This window comes from Heterocephalus glaber, unplaced genomic scaffold (assembly GCF_053883595.1).
Source record: "Heterocephalus glaber isolate CG9 unplaced genomic scaffold, H.glaber_assembly_v1.0 deba00001452, whole genome shotgun sequence".
Taxonomy (NCBI): Eukaryota; Metazoa; Chordata; class Mammalia; order Rodentia; family Bathyergidae; genus Heterocephalus; species Heterocephalus glaber.
The window spans coordinates 15,695,596-15,711,120 of NW_028258302.1; the positions used below are offsets into that span (position 1 = coordinate 15,695,596).

The 15,525-nt window shown below is 43.6% G+C and overlaps 1 long non-coding RNA gene across 3 annotated transcripts in view; it reads left to right on the forward strand.

Moving 5' to 3' along the window:
* The first annotated feature begins 297 nt into the window (after positions 1-297).
* LOC110350422 (uncharacterized) overlaps positions 298-15,525 on the forward strand; it is a 43,634-nt gene continuing 28,406 nt past the window's right edge. The window contains exons 1-2 of one of the 3 annotated variants that reach the window (XR_015452770.1): positions 299-526; positions 6,210-6,645. This is a non-coding gene — a long non-coding RNA (uncharacterized LOC110350422). Of the gene's footprint in view, positions 527-6,209; positions 6,646-15,525 lie in introns of all 3 variants that reach the window. The other 2 variants (XR_002396984.2, XR_002396985.2) reach the window with 2 other exon arrangements.

Sequence of the window (15,525 nt, forward strand, 5' to 3'; positions counted from 1 at the left end):
TGACGTTGGGGCTGAGGTGCGTCAGCCGGAATAACTGCAAATCTTGAGAGGGGAGCTTGACAGGCTGGCTTTCTGAAGTTGCTGAAATTGTAGAAAGTCAAAGATTTATCCTTCCAATACCCGTTACCGTGCTGGTTTTGGGAACGACTTTAGGAGCCTTTAGGGCTCTGAACCTTAATCTCCGCATCTGCAAAACGGATTAGGCGCCTGCAATTCTGAGGGCGCAGGAACACAGGGTTCGCACTCGCAGGACCCCCCCGCCCCTCCGGCGTGTGCGCAGTCATCCAGTCAGGGCCGGGCCGAAGCGGAGCCTGGACCCGGGCAGTTAGTTCGCAGGAAGTGCTGTAGGGTAGGGAGGGGAGACTGAGGGCGGAGGCGGGAATGTGAAAGCCGAGCCCTAGCAGCGGAGTTCACATGAAGCTCCGGAGAGGCGGGGCGAAACTAGGGTGAAGGGGTTAGGCAGTGGACGGGCTAGACCCGCCACCTCCCCCGAAGAGAGAGCGCTGGGTGCGGGGGACGCTCTGAAGTAAAGGCTGAGGAACGTGGGGGGAAGGGAGGAGCGAACACGCTCAGGAAAGGGGCGGGAAGCGCGCTCCCACTGCACGCATGCGTGCCCAGCTCCTCCAGCCCGATGGCCTGGGCTCCTGCCAGCGCCCCCAGCATCGACGGTGCGGACCCTGGAGCACGCTGCCGTCTTGCCGCGCAGGGACCTGCGAGGCCTGCAGCGAGGCCTTCGGGGTGGGGGGCGGACACCTGTTTCTTCAGTAGGGGTTTAAGAAGCTAGGGAAGGGAACAAGTCTATCCTTGCCTCTCCTCGTTCCCCTCCTCCACGAAGGGGGTGGGGGTCCTGGGCGTGTCGGAGCGAGTCCGCTCCGGGTTTTCCCGCCCACTTTAACTCCGTGAGCGCTTTGACCACAACGTGCCGGGACTTGTTCCGCCTCCCCCACACATCCTTCTCCAGGGTCGGAAAGTGGGCGCCCGGACTTCTTTCCTTGAGCTCCCTATGGCCGGGCCGCCACTCTCTCTCTCTTCGGGGTTCCAACTCAGGCGGCCCCTGACAGCTAGAATGCCCCTCTAATAAGGTCGCTTAGAGGGACTACTTGATGTCTCCTTGCGCCCGGTGGTGCGGCTGCGCTCAGCGCTCTTCCTGGAAACTCCCGCCTCCGGGAGCCGGGAGAGCCGGGCTGGGGGGAGGAGCGCAAGGGAGTGAGGGGGGGGGACGCGCACGCCTCCTGTCCCTGGGGAGGGCTTCGCGCCCCCGCCCTTCTCCCCGCGGGGGAGGGGAGGCGGGGGAGGGGAGGAGCGGGGGCGGAAACGGGGGGGGGCGGCTTCCCGTCCCCCCCCACCCCTCACCCCCGCCTCCAGAACAACGGGTTCCCGCTGCTGCCCCCTGCCGCTGGTGGCGCCCGGCGCCCTGCGCCCCTGCCCGCCTCCAAAAGGGGCGTCGTGGGCGCCGCAGCCGCTGAGGCCGTGGGAACCCGAGGCGGGACATTGAAGACCTAACCGGTTTCCTGTCACAAAACTTGCAGTGACTTTAGACGAGCCTGTTGGAGCAGCGTGGTCCCAGGCAGCCGAAGTTGGCCACATTTCACTAGCCTAGCGACTTCCCTTTTACTGTACTCTAAAACGACGGGGAATAAGCTTGGGGGGGAGCTGTCGGTTGGCAAAACGAAGAGTAACACCACATTGCTCTGTTCTGACTCAAAGGAAATCAAACAAAATACTAATTGTGGGGAATTTTTAAAGGGTTACCAACAGAAGGAACTCGGGTTTTTCAAGTGATGTCTCCCCTCCCCGCGCGCGCCATGTACACAAAGATTTAAGTCATGGGAGTTGATTACAGCAGTACATGTGCTTGTAAGCTTACTTGAGTTTGTGGTTTAAAAAACCTCGTGAACTTTCCAAAAGAGAGGCGTTTGTTTTTGGATCCAACAGGAGGAAGGCAAAAAAAAAAAAAAAAAAAAACGCCAATTCGAAAGATCCTGAAAAAGTTCAATTAAAACAGCAACCACATTTCAACATTTCCCAGATTTTGGAGTATTAAACTGGGAGGGTCTGTGCCAGATTTGAAGGCAAGAATTCTTACTGCCAAATTACAAATTTCTCAAAATGAGGGGTGTTCAACCAAATTGCTGCCAGACCCCATAAACAGGCACTAACAGCACTGCTATAATTACACCTTATTATTTCTCTTAACAGCCTCATTTGATTCACTGCCGGATGAAATCCTCATCCCGGGTGTCTCTAACTGGTCTGTTTCTGGGGCTGAGCAATCACACACCTCCCATGCCTCAGTTCGTCCGACGTTCTGTATAATCCATTGCCCTCAATTTCATCCTCCAGACGATCTCTTCCTAAAATGCAACCCAATCAGATAGGTTATTTTCACCCCAGGCTTCCCCAGGGACTGAGAAATGAAGGTGAAAACAAACTTATCAGAACTGCAAGAAAAAAAAATCTTCTTTGAAGAAAAAGATTTAGGCCAAGAAACCAAATTTGTTATTTAATGTTGAACCCCTTAAGGGGATTTAGCATAGTGGGCTTGAATGCAGTTAAACCAGCTTAATCACTTTCTTTGTTCTGGCTCTTTGCATTTATTTAATGTACTTTAAGGAGATTTGACACAACCTAAACTGATTTCTTCTCTGTTAATGTAGTCCACACGTGAAACATACAGTATAACCAAAGATAAATTTCTGTAGAACCCTTGACATTTTTGTGAATTCTGTAGTAAACTACTATGTGACCCAAGAATTAGAAAGGGGGGGGGGAGCGGGAGTTTTGGAGGGATGGAGTGGAAAGGGAGAGGAGGTCATATTTTCATTTTTTGAAATCTAGAGATTTTAAAAGCAAAATAGTTTGGCCATGTTGAGTACTTGTTTGTTTTGTTTTGTAAGGTCTGGTAAGAGCCGCATTTACTCATTCTTGTCTGAAAGGTGATTTTTTGTTGTCTCAGTAGGGAAGGAAGAGATTATGCTGGATCTCATCTCCAGATGGATTTTTTTTTTTTTTTTTTTTTTTTGTACCGGGGATTGAACTCGGGTCCTTGTGCTTGTGCAGCAGGTGGCAAAACCACTGAGCTAAATCCCCGGCCCCTCCAGATAGATTTTAATTCTTCTGTCCTCTCTCCCTGTTAACAATCCTATCCTGCTCTTCACCAGCCCCAGATTGAGGGGCTTTCATTCACAAGTGACTCTTGAGCCTCCTTCTGAATGTCTTCTTCCTTATAAAGCCAAAACTGCAGCAGTGCTTAATGAATCATAGCTTGTAAAGTTGCAGGCAGAAAATCCAAGTACCTGGGAGAAATAATCTTGATTTCATCCTACCTTTAAATTCTCTCACAACGTCCAGGAATAATAATAATAATAGATGTTATTTAGTATATGTGAGCCAGGCACTGTCTTCAGCCCTTTGTATGGATTAACTTCTCTCAGCAGGTCTAAGACGTGGGTACAGTTGTTGCCAGTATTTTACAGATAAGGCAGCTGAGACCTAGAGAATTGAGTAACCCAGCCTGGAAACAACAGAACTGGGATTTGAACCCAGATTGCTCCCTGATGCTTCTCATTGCCCAAAATGTTTATCAGTGTAACTGTCCAAAGAGTTAAGAGTCACCATTACAGTAGTTTACCAATATTTGCATTAAAGATATCACCTATACTGCCAACCTTATCCTAGGCCAGGTTTTTGTTTGTTTGTTTGTTTCTCTTGAACTCCAGTATACTAAAATTTGTTGCGATCTGCTCAGGGGAAGCATTCCCAAATCAGATTACTCTCTTGGAAGCCAGCCTCAAACTGTCAGCATATGCACTACAAGTACTAACTAGGACAGACATATCCAATCTCACTAGATAATAATGTTTCAGAACATACCTACTTCACATTATAAAGAAGCAAAATGGTTAGAAAGCAGTTTGGATTCTCTGATGTTGGACAAGGTAAAAACCAGGAAGTGAAAGTGGAAAGAGAGAAGGCAATGCAAGCTGAGAGAAAATAAATGTAACATATGTGTGTGTGGAGAGATCAGTACACTGCAAAAAATGAGGATCAAGGTCATGTAAAAGAGAAGTGTGTGGGTGTGTTATGACAGAACCAGAAAAGGAGCATAAACATGCAAACTGAATACATGGCAAGGGGAGGTGGTGGGGAGTCAGGGTTTATTTCTCCTCTCCATATGGAGCTTCAGAACAAGTACAATTTTAGGCTGGATTAATAGAAATACAGTATCTGGAACAAGAAAAGAAGAAGTCCCTTTTACTCTGCTAGACTACACCTAAGTAACATGTTCTTTTGAGGGATATAATAAAGAGGACAACCAATCGAAGAGGCGATGGTACTTGAAACTGGCTTATGAAGAAGAGTTGAAGAATTCACAAGTGATCCAAGAGCCATCTTGAAATACCTGATGGGCTATTGTGTAAAAAAGGAATTGGACTTGTCCTGGGAGGCTCCAAGGCTCTAGAATTGATGGGGAGGAACTTCAGAGACACAAACTGTATTTTAGCTCAGAATGTGGAAGAAGTCATGTAAATGTGAAATAAGCTGCCAAATGTGACAGGTTTCGCTTCACAGGAGGCATTCAAAGTACACATTGTCACTGGCCTATATGATGTTTAGGGTGCCTTTCATCCTTTACCATTCACTTGGACACAGTAAAAAGGGGGAAACAGTATAACCTACCTCATTAGGTTGTTAGAAAGCACTTAGCATGGTGATAGTACTCTAAAAGTCAGCAGATAATAACATCCCCAAAGAGCCTCGGTTTGATATTTTTAAATTTATCAATGGGCAATTTTTTAATCTTTTGTGTATAGATTGATTTTTTTTTTTTTGTACCAGGATTGAACTTGGGACCTTGTGCTTGCAAGGCAGGTGACAGCACCACTGAGCCAAATCCCCAGCCCTATAGATTTTTTTTGTAAGAGCAAAATAACTTTATTTGGGGCCTGAGAATTGCAATTTAGGAAAACATTCAGACAGTTTTAAGTAAGTACTCACTGCATCACTTTTTTGACATCATTAATATTACCCTCAATAGTAGCTTTGGTAGCCTTAAGATCTCCTTGTGCACCTAAAATTCAGTTAGTAGTGTTAAGGGAACGATGTTGTAATTTTTATACCACCTGGATTTTAAAAATCAAATTGTAGCACCACACTGCCATTCCAAAGGCCAGCAACGTGGGGTGACTGTAGGAAGAGTGGAGAAAATAATGAAAGTCTGGTGGACTGAAGGAGAATGCAAGCAGTGCAGAATAATATTGACAGTTGAAAAGCAATAGCAGTTGACAGAATATCTTTCCTTGTTCTAGATACTGTATTGTTATTAATCCAGCCAGGCATGGTGGCAAATGCCTATAATCCCAACATTCTTCAAGGCTCAGGAAGGAGGATTGAAAAGTTCCAGGCTGGGCATGATGGTGCACACCTGTGATCCCAGCACTTGGGAAGCTAAGGCAGGAGGATCGCTGTGAGTTCAAGGCCAGCCTGGGCTACATAGTGAATTGAAGGCCAACTTAGAGATTTAGCAGAACCATTTTTTTTTTAATGCCAGTGGCTGGGGATTTAGCTCAGTGACACCTGCCTGCCTTGCAAGTCAAGAGATGTAGCTCAGGGCTGGGGATTTAGCTCAGTGGTTCTGGTGCCTGCCTCAAAAGCGCAAGGTCCTGAGTTTGATCCCTGGTACCAAAAAAAAAAAAAGATGTAGCTCAGTACATCTCTTGGTGGGGGAGGGTGGAGAAAAACAATACCAATCAGATTTAGTCTCATATTTTGCATATAAGAATTGAATGGGTTGGTTCATTTTGAGAGCAAAAAATGTCACGAAGCTCATGGAAACACCTGGGAAAGCTGGGAACCTGGAGATGTGGAAGACAAGTTAACCAGGAGGCTAGTTTTATAAAGACTGCTATTTTTTGCAGTACTAGAGACTGAGCCCAGGACTTTTCTACTGAGCTGCATCCTCAGCCCTTTTTTGTTTTTCCTTTTCTTTTTTCTTTCCTTCTTTTTTTCTTCTTTTCTTTTCTTTTTTAGATCAAGTCTTGCTAAGTCACTAAATTGCCCAGGATGGGCTGAAACTTGTGATCCTCCTGACTCAGCCTCCCAGAGTTCTGGGATTTTAGCCAGGCATTACCACAACTGGAAAAAACTATTGTTCATGGAGAATAAGGCTGACTTGAGCTGCATCTTTTCTTTCTTTTTTTTGGTAACAGGGATTGAACTCAGGTCCTTGTGCTTACACAGCAGGCGGCGAAACCACTGAGCTAAATCCCCGGCCATTGAGCTGCATTTTAAAAAAAAGAAGAAGAAGAAGTGCATCACTGTTACAAGGGACAAGGATGTCATTTTAGTCATCACACTATTTAAATTTGTGGTCCCTCCAACCAACCCAAAAGAGAAAACTGAGACCCGGACATGGTGGTGCACACTTGTAATTCCAGCACTCAGGAGGCTAAGGCAGGAGGATCGCTGTAAGTTCAAGGCCAGCCTGGGCTACATAGTGAGTTCAAGGAAAGCCTGAACTACAAAGGGAGATCCTGCCTCAAAAAACCAACCAACCAACCAAACAAACAAAAAACCCTGAGAGGAACCAGTGTGTCTCCGTATCAGACAAACCTGGGACTGGAATCCCAGTTCTGCCTCTGCCAAGTAAGTGCCTAGAGCAAGTGACTTTACCTCTCCATGCCTCAGTGTTCTTATCTGTAAGTGGGAATAATAACACTCAAGTTATAGCATTGTTGTGAAGATAACATGATATATTAAGTGTAAAGTATACTTAGAACAGTGCCTGACTCAGTGCCTACTGTGTTACCATAATAAAGATTTTTGGGAGAGAAGATGGGAGAAGACAGCCATATTAGTGGTTGTGATGGGGACTCTGCCATACAGAGGCAGTGACTTTATGTAAAAGAGGATAGAGAGCTATGACCACCACACAACTCTCCCATCTTAGGTGATGACAAAGGGCCTAAAACTTAGAACTTTCCTAACTTATAGAAGAAAGCCAGCTGAATGGAATTGCAAGTGTCCTTGCTCCAAATGCAAGGTAAACGATTTCCCTTTTCTCTCCTTTGCTTCTGTTTTTCTCTTCATGCTTTAATCATTTTGACACCAGGCTGTACAAAAGTAATTTAAAATTAACATGTCTGACACTTGGTAGCTAGCAGAACCTGCTTCTGAACCCTGCCCCCTCTCCAGGGGAGGCAGAAGTCATCTTTCATTGGCTACTGATCCTACAGCAACTGATGAAGAGCCCAGGAAAACACATCCTACAATTAATTGGCTAATTTAGTTTTCTGTTTAATTTGAAACCAGAAAATCTTCAATCACCCAGGAGCTTGGCTTTCTGGCTCAAGCACTGGCTTTTGAAACTTCTTGTTCAGTAGGTGAGCAAAGAAACAGAGAAAAGGAAAAAAAAAACCTTACCTAGTAGGTGTATCATACAATATCCCCATTTTTTTGCAGTTTTAGGGTGAACCTGGGGCCTTCACACTGTGCTGTATCTTCAGCCCTCTTTTTTTTTTTTTTTTTTTTTTTTGGTTTTTTGAGACAGGGTCTCACTATGTAGTTCTGGCATCAGACTCGCAGCGATCCTCCTACCTCAGCCTCAGAGTGCTGGGATTACAGGCGCATCCACCATGTCCAAGTCATTTTACTAAAACTGGGAGCCATGCATTTATAAAATATTCAATGTAGACAACTACTTAATGAGTTATGGGGAATTCGCAGACTAATATGTGTTCATGATTTAGAAAAGTACCTTAGGGCTTCAGATAGATTCCGGTGGATTTCTAGCATTAGAAGTAAACATTGCTCTAAATTGTGAAGCAACTTTCAGTTTTCCTGGGAACTTTTCTGCTAATTTCAATAGAAAGAGGCAAAGGGAATTTGCATGAGATTGAAGAGATTTGCCTTAGAGAGTTGGGTGAGAAGCTAGACATAGGCGCCCCTCCACAGGTCCCTCTGATGCTTGTCCCACAATTACCAGGAAGATGCAGTAGGCTTAACTCTCACGTGTGTACCAGACCTTATGCGCTTTCTGCTACTCGGAGTGTCTTTCTCTGCGGGTGGTTTGATTTTACTTCCTATTTTCCAACATCGGACAGGTTGAACTCTTTTTTTTTTTTTTTTGGTACCGGGAAAGGAACTTGGGAACTTGGACTTGCCAGGCAGGTGCTGTGCCGCTGAGCTAAATCCCTGCCAGGTTGAACTCTTCTTTTTTTTTTTTGGTGCTGAGGATCAAACTCTGGTCCTTGCGCTTTCGAGGCACGCAGCAGAACCACTGAGCTAAATCCCCGGCCGGCCCTAGGTTGAACTCTTCTACCTGACTTCAAAGACCTTATACAATCTGGTCCAACTCCACCTATCGATTCCTATTTCTAGCTCTTCAGGGTATATATTCTAATTTGTCCAGACTCATTGTTCTGAAAAGATGTTACTCTATTCCTGGCTCTAAACCTTTGTTCATCTCCCTACTGATTGTCCTCCACATGCTCCTCTTCCCTTTATTCAAATCCTACCTGAACCTAAAGGCCACTAAGGACCCCCTCATTTCCACTACTGATTTTCCTTCTGTCTTTACATGGGTAGCATTTATGCAGTGTACCAAACTGTTGACCATGTAGCTGGGCTTAGAGGCGCATGCCTATAATTTTAGCACTTGGGAGGCTGAGGCAGGAGGATCAATGTTAGTTCGAGGCCAGCTGGGGCTATATAGTGAGTTCAGGGCCAGCCTGTACTATATAGCAAGATTCTGTCTCAAAAAACAAAATAAAAACCCAGGCGTAGTAGTGCATGCCTGTAATCTTAGCTCTCAGGAGGCTGAGGCAGGAGGATCTCCATGAGTTCAAGGCCAGCCTGAACTACACTGCAAGACCCTGTCTCAAAAAAAAAAAAGTTGACCGTGCTGATGAAAATCGTGTTTGGTTATTACATATCTCAAGTCTTTCCAAATAAACTGTAAAGTATCTAAATTCAGAGTCCACATCATATACTTTTCTTCCTCTTCTTCTTCTTTTTCTTCTTCTTCTTTCTTCTTACCAGGGATTGAACTCAGGTCCTTGTGCTTGTGAGGCAGGCGGCGGCACCACTGAGCTAAATCCCCGGCCCCAGGTGCTTGTTGAAAAAACAGATGAATGGGTTGTATCTTCCCTCGGATTCTATTTTGTTAGGTCTAAGATGAGGCTTCAGGAATCTGTATTTTTACATATATCCCAAGAATAGCCAGTCCTCTGATAGGAGCTGGAGAATGACTGGTCACAGCACTTGGCATTGGAGATACTCAAGTCTGGACATTTGGGTGTAAACTCCATGTGTGTACATACTTATTTATGTCACACAGCCTGGGGGGTCACTCAGTGGCAGACCTCTTGACTCGCATGGGTGAGGCTCTGGATTTGATCCCCAGCACAAGAAGGAGAAGTAGTGGTTTATTTATATCACACAGTGACCTCATGGATGGGCACTCCACACCCACATCCACACCCTGGATAGAGCACAAGTTCACAGGCAGATAACCTGGCTTACACTCTGCAGCACTGGCTTGGTATGCTTGGAAACAGAGTCTCCTCTCAACTTTATGCTTTCTTGGTATTTACAACAGCTGAGTTGTTTAAGTTGATGCAGTTGTAACTGTTTAAAAACAATGATTTTTTTCTCTCATCAGTTGTAGTCTGTAGCATCTGTTTGTGGTGTGAAATGCAGGAGCCAAGGGACTTTGGTATATGAAAAAATCTGGTCAGATTCTGCTCTGGGCACAACTGCAAAATTAGTCAAACGTGTCTCCTCCCCACTCTTCATCTCATATCCTAAATCCAGCTCAAATGTTAAAAGAAGGATTAAGCTGTGATCCCCTCCTAGGGTACTTGTGTTTCAGAACGAGTCCTCTGGTAGTGAGAGGGGAGGATTACCTTAATGACCCCAACCTTATTTGCCAGGCCCACTGCCCAGAGCCCAGGATTTGGGAGAGCATTCTCTTAGAGGACTCCCAGCTACTGCTGTGCATCTTCCAATACTGTACCGTCTTCCATAAACGGTCACCAATAAAGTTAGCACTATTTTCAGAGCCCAGAGAAGGGGAGTCTTATCAGTTGAAATATGAGTGTTGCTGGAAGTACCTGGATTATAGTGTTTCATTGCTATTTTGCTGAAATCCCATACTCTGGATTTTCTATGTCCTTATTCTACTTAATTCAAAGAGAAAAATTCATGAAGTGTTCTTTAATTCATTCCACAAATATTAAGTGCCTGTTGTATCTCATGTACATCTGGTATGCTAGAGACACAACAAGAACAAAGCAAATTTGTGAGGGTTACATTACACATACACACATGCACATGCCACACACACACACCACACACCACAGCCACACCACACACAAACACCACACACACATAATAATGATTTACTATGTTAAATGTCAACTGCTATGGAGAAAAAATAAGCAAAAAATAGAAATGAGAAATTCTGAAGAAAGCTTAAATTTTAAACAGAATGTGCAAGGAAGATCTCACTGAAAACATGAGATTCAAGTAAATTTCTGAAGGAGGTGAGGAAGCAGGCAAGCCATGCATGTAGATGGGGAAAACAAATTTCTGGTAACTGGTTCAGTGCCTCTCAGACTGTAAATTAAGACTCAGAATTGGTAAATTCTAACCTAACTCTAGAGCCTTTGCTAAATATACAATAATTTCTCTTTTGACAGTCCTTGAAACTATAAAGTCTCTGGGAGTAGTGGAACACACCTGTGATTCTAGCACTTGGGAGGCTGAGGCAGGAGGAACCCTGTGAGTTTGAGGCCAGTCTGGAATGCACAGGGAGACACTTTCTCAAAAAACAAACAACAAAAACAAAAGCAAACCCCAAAAGTCTTCTAAGTCTTAGCTGAAAATTTCTATCCAATTTAAGGTGAATTTGTCTAAGATGGACATGGTGATACATTCCTATAATCCCAGAATGCTGAGAGGCTGAGGCAGGAGGATTACAAGTTTGAACCTAGCCTGGGCAATTTAGTGACTTAGCAAGATCTTGTTTTAAAAAAAAGAAATTTTATTTTTTTGAAAGCCAAAATAACCATAGTTATTTAGGGTATGAAAGTCTACTTCAGTGCAATTTTTCATTTTATTTTTCATTGCAATTTTTAGATGAAAGCTTTTCATTTATGATAATTATTCACTTTAAAAACAGTAACAGAAGGCCAGGAATTTAGCTCAGTGGTTCCACTGCCTTCCTCAAAAGCACAAGGTCCCGAGTTCGATCCCCAATACCAACAAAACAAAACAAAAAACAGTCACAGAAAAAATTATACATTGAATTTTAAATAGGCTGGGTTTTTTTTGGTACTGGGGATCGAACTCGGGTCCTTGCGCTTGCGCAGCAGGCAGCGAAACCACTGAGCCAAATCCCCGGCCCTTTTTTTTTTTTTTTTTTTTTTTTTTTGGCTGTTTGTTTTTAGCATATGTGCTGATGAAGTGAGCACATAGGCTGTTTGTTTTTTGTTTGTCTTTTTGGTACCAGGGATCGAACTCAGGTCCTTGTGCTTGCAAAGCAGGTGGCGAAACCGCTGAGCTAAATCCCCAGCCCGGCTGTTTGTTTTTAAGAAATTAAATTCTCTCATTTGGTTCTTAGCACAACATTGTGAAATATGCAGGGCTATTATGCTCAGTATGTACACAAGGATGCTAAATCTCAAAGATTAAGTATCTTCCTTTTGGTCACACAGCTAAGAAGTGGTTGAGCCAAATATTTAAACTCAGGTCTTTTGGGCTGGGGATTTAGCTCAGTGGTTCTGGCGCCTGCCTCGCAAGTGCAAGGTCCCAAGTTCGATTCCCAGTACCAAAAAACCCCCAAAACTCAGGTCTTTTGACTCCAAATCCCATGTTTCTTCTATCATAGTTGCCTTTTCAGTTCCCAAATTAGGAAAACAGCTACCCCACAGTATTTACTTACAGAATTTAAGCAACCTCAAGATGCCCTGTGAAACCACATGTCTTATAAAAAAGGAGAAATATCAACAATGTATTAGAAAAGCTGGTTGTGAAGTTAAACTTAAAATCAAAAGGACAGATGGTTGGCACCAGTTCCTAGGCATGGGTCTTAAAGGCTGGAAGTATAAATCACAGCAGAAATATTATCCCTTTCTACCACTGGGCTCAGGTACAAGGAATGCTTTCCACCTGGGGCTGAGTAGATTCCAAGAAGTAGTACAATGTTCCATTAAGTACTAAAATTTATCAATACCCTAATTCAGGCAAAAAGAGATACAAAGAAGTGGTTATGTTTCTCTATTTCCAAAACCACTCTAGTCAAGGCACTTGTCACTTATTCCTCACATTTCTATAAAAGTTCACTCTCCGGTTCCCTCAACCTCGGTTTTCCCTTTCCCTGACCTCTTTCCCAAGCCTTTATAGTACATTCTTTTTTTTCTTCCTTTGGTACCTAACTCGGGACCTAGAGCTTTCAAGGCAGGCAGCAGAACCACTGAGGTAAATCCCTGGCCCCCTTTGTAGTACATTCTGCAGATGAAGCAGCCTAATGGCTTAAGTGTAGCTCATTTCAAGAAAATTAAGATTCATTCCTGTGAAGACTTTTAAGTAATTTATATATCTACTCTGCTCTCAAGGAGGAGGCATATAGTCAGGTGTACACATTTGTAATCCCAGCATTCTGGAGGCTGAGGCAGGAAAAACAAAATTTAGAGCCCAGCCTATGCAATTTAGCAAGACCCTGTCTCAAAATAAAAAATACAAAAAGGGCTAGGGATGTAGCTCAGTGCAAAGGCCCTGGATTCAACCCCCAGTACACACACACACACACACACACACACACACACACACACACACACCACAAAAGAAGGAGGGATGTAGGTTAGGGGATTTAGCTCAGTGGTTCCGCTGCTTACCTCACAAGCGAAAGGTCCTGTGTTGGATCCCTGATACTGGAAAAAAAAAAAAAGAAGAAGAAAGACAGAGGAGGGATGTAAATTCCCTGCCCTTAGGTCAGGCCTGCGTGTAGTAGCTTTCAAAGAGTCCAGTATGGAAAATGGGTAGGTAGGGGAGGAACTTTACAATGCAGAAAACTGACAAACATTATTCCAGCCAGATGGTCAAGGTAAACATCAGGAGTCATAAATTATGGTGATAGTGTATATTCTTGATATGGTGAGATTAAAAATAGCACTAAACCTCTGTTGCCTTTGTCCCACTAACCCCTAAGCCCAGTCTTACCACAAGGAAAACATCATTCAAATTCAAATAGTAGGGTATCCTACAAAATACATAAGCAGTACTCCTTAGATCCATACCAAGGAAAGTCTGAGAAACTCCCACAACTAAGAAGAGCTTATAAAGACATGACAACTAAATGCAATATATCTTGGTTATGATCCTAAAATAGAAAAATGAAAATAAGGTAAAAACGAAGGAAGCTGGGCTTGGTGGCACATGCCTGTAATCCCAGCACTCAGGAGGCTGAGGCAGGAGGATCACCATGAGTCTGAGGCCAGCATAGGCTACACAGTGAGTTCAAGGCCAGCCTGGACCACATGGTGAGACACTGTCTCAAAAGAACAACAAACAGGGCCAGGGATTTGTCCCAGTGGTACTGCCACCTGCCTCACAAGTGCAAGGTCCCAAGTTTGATCCCCAGTACCAAAACAAAACAAAACAAAAAACCAACCAATAAACAAAAAAAAACCCCAAAACGTACATAAAAACCAAACCAAACCAAAACAAGAAAAACTAAGGAAATAAAATAAACTATGGAGGGCTGGGGATTTAGCTCAGTGGTTCCGTTGCCTGCCTCACAAGCACAAGGACTCGAGTTCGATCCCTGGTACCAAAAATAAATAAATAAACTATGGATTTTTGTTATTATTACATAAATATTGGATCATTAATTATGACAACTATATCATACTAATATAAGATTAACAATAGAGGAAACTGACTCGGCAGTGGTAGGTGCTTGTACTCTCAGTTTCTTGGGAGGCTGAGGGAGGATTGCAAGTTTGAGGGCTTTCTGGGCAAAACAGCAAGAATGTGCCCCAAAGCAAAAAGTGAAAAAAGAGTGAGGGTGTAGCTCAGTGGTACAGCATTTGCTTAGCATGTGTAAGCCCCTGGCTTCAATTCCCAGTACTGCAAAGAAAGAAAGAGCAGGGAAAAAAGAAAAAGAAAAAGCAGTGAAAGCAACTGGATATGGGGTATATGGCAACTCTCTGTACTACCTTCTCAATTTTTCCTCTAAATATAAAACTATTCTAAAAAATAAAGTCTAAGCCAAGTGTAGTGGTGCATGCCTATAACCCTAGCACTGGGGAGGCTGAGGCAAGAGGATTGCTGTGAGTTCCAGGCCAGTCTGTGCTACATAGTCAGTTCAGGGACAGCCTGAACTACAAAGAGAGACCATGTCTATAAATAAATAAGTAAATAATTTTTTAAAGAAAGTCTACTGTCAGGCATAGTGGCACATGCCTATAATCCCAGCACTCTGGGAAGCTGAGGCAGGAGGATCTAAAGTTTGAGCCTAGCCTGGGCAATTTAGCAATTTAGGGAGGCTCTCTCTCTAAAAAAAAAAAAAAGAGCCCTGGGTTCAATATCCAGTACACACACAAAAAAAGAAGTCTACTAAAAAAAGAATAAAAAAAGATTCAGTCTAGTTTCTAAGGCTTTCCTTATTTAATATAATTTACTGAAATTGACACAAGATGAAAGATGAAACAGAAAATCCAAATTGCTCTATATCTGTTAAGGAAATTGAATTTGTTATATAAAATTTTCTGTAAAGAAAGCTCTAGGCTGCGGTAGTTTTACTGGTAAATTTCATCAAACATTTAAGAAATAAGGACAATCTTATACAATAACTTCGAGAAAATATGGCAGGAGGGGACATTTCCAACTCATAAGACCATGTCTAGCTAACCCGATCTTTGGTGTCCTTACTGCAACCACCAAAAACATGTATGCAGCCTGCTGTGCTGGGGCATGCTCATAATACCAGCTACTTGGGAAGCTGAAGCAGGAAAATCACAAGCTTCAGGGCACCATGGGCAATTTAGTGAGAGGGCAACTTAGTGAGACCATGTTTCAAAAAATAAAACAGTCTGTTGTCTTTTTTGTTTTTTGATACCAGGAATCAGACTCAGGGCCTTGTACTTGCTAGGCTGGCATGGCACCACTGAGCTACATCCCTGGCCCCAAAAGAGTTGTTGGTAGAGTGCTTGTTTAGTATGTGTGAAGCCCTGAGTTCAATCCTAGTACTGCAAAAATAAATTAATTAAATTAATTTTTTTTTAAAACCCTTAACATTCATGTTTTTTTCTTTGTACTAGGGATTGAACTCCCGACCTTGCGCTTGCAAGGCAGTCAGCAGCACCACTGAGCTAAATCCCCAGACCTGCGTCTTTCTTAATTATCCCAACATGCTAAATGCCCCTAATGACCCTATCCCTATCTTAGAGAATGCCTGCCCCACTCTATTGCCTTTACAAGTCCTTTGAATGGGTAAGAGCTGGGATTCTTAGATGATCTGAG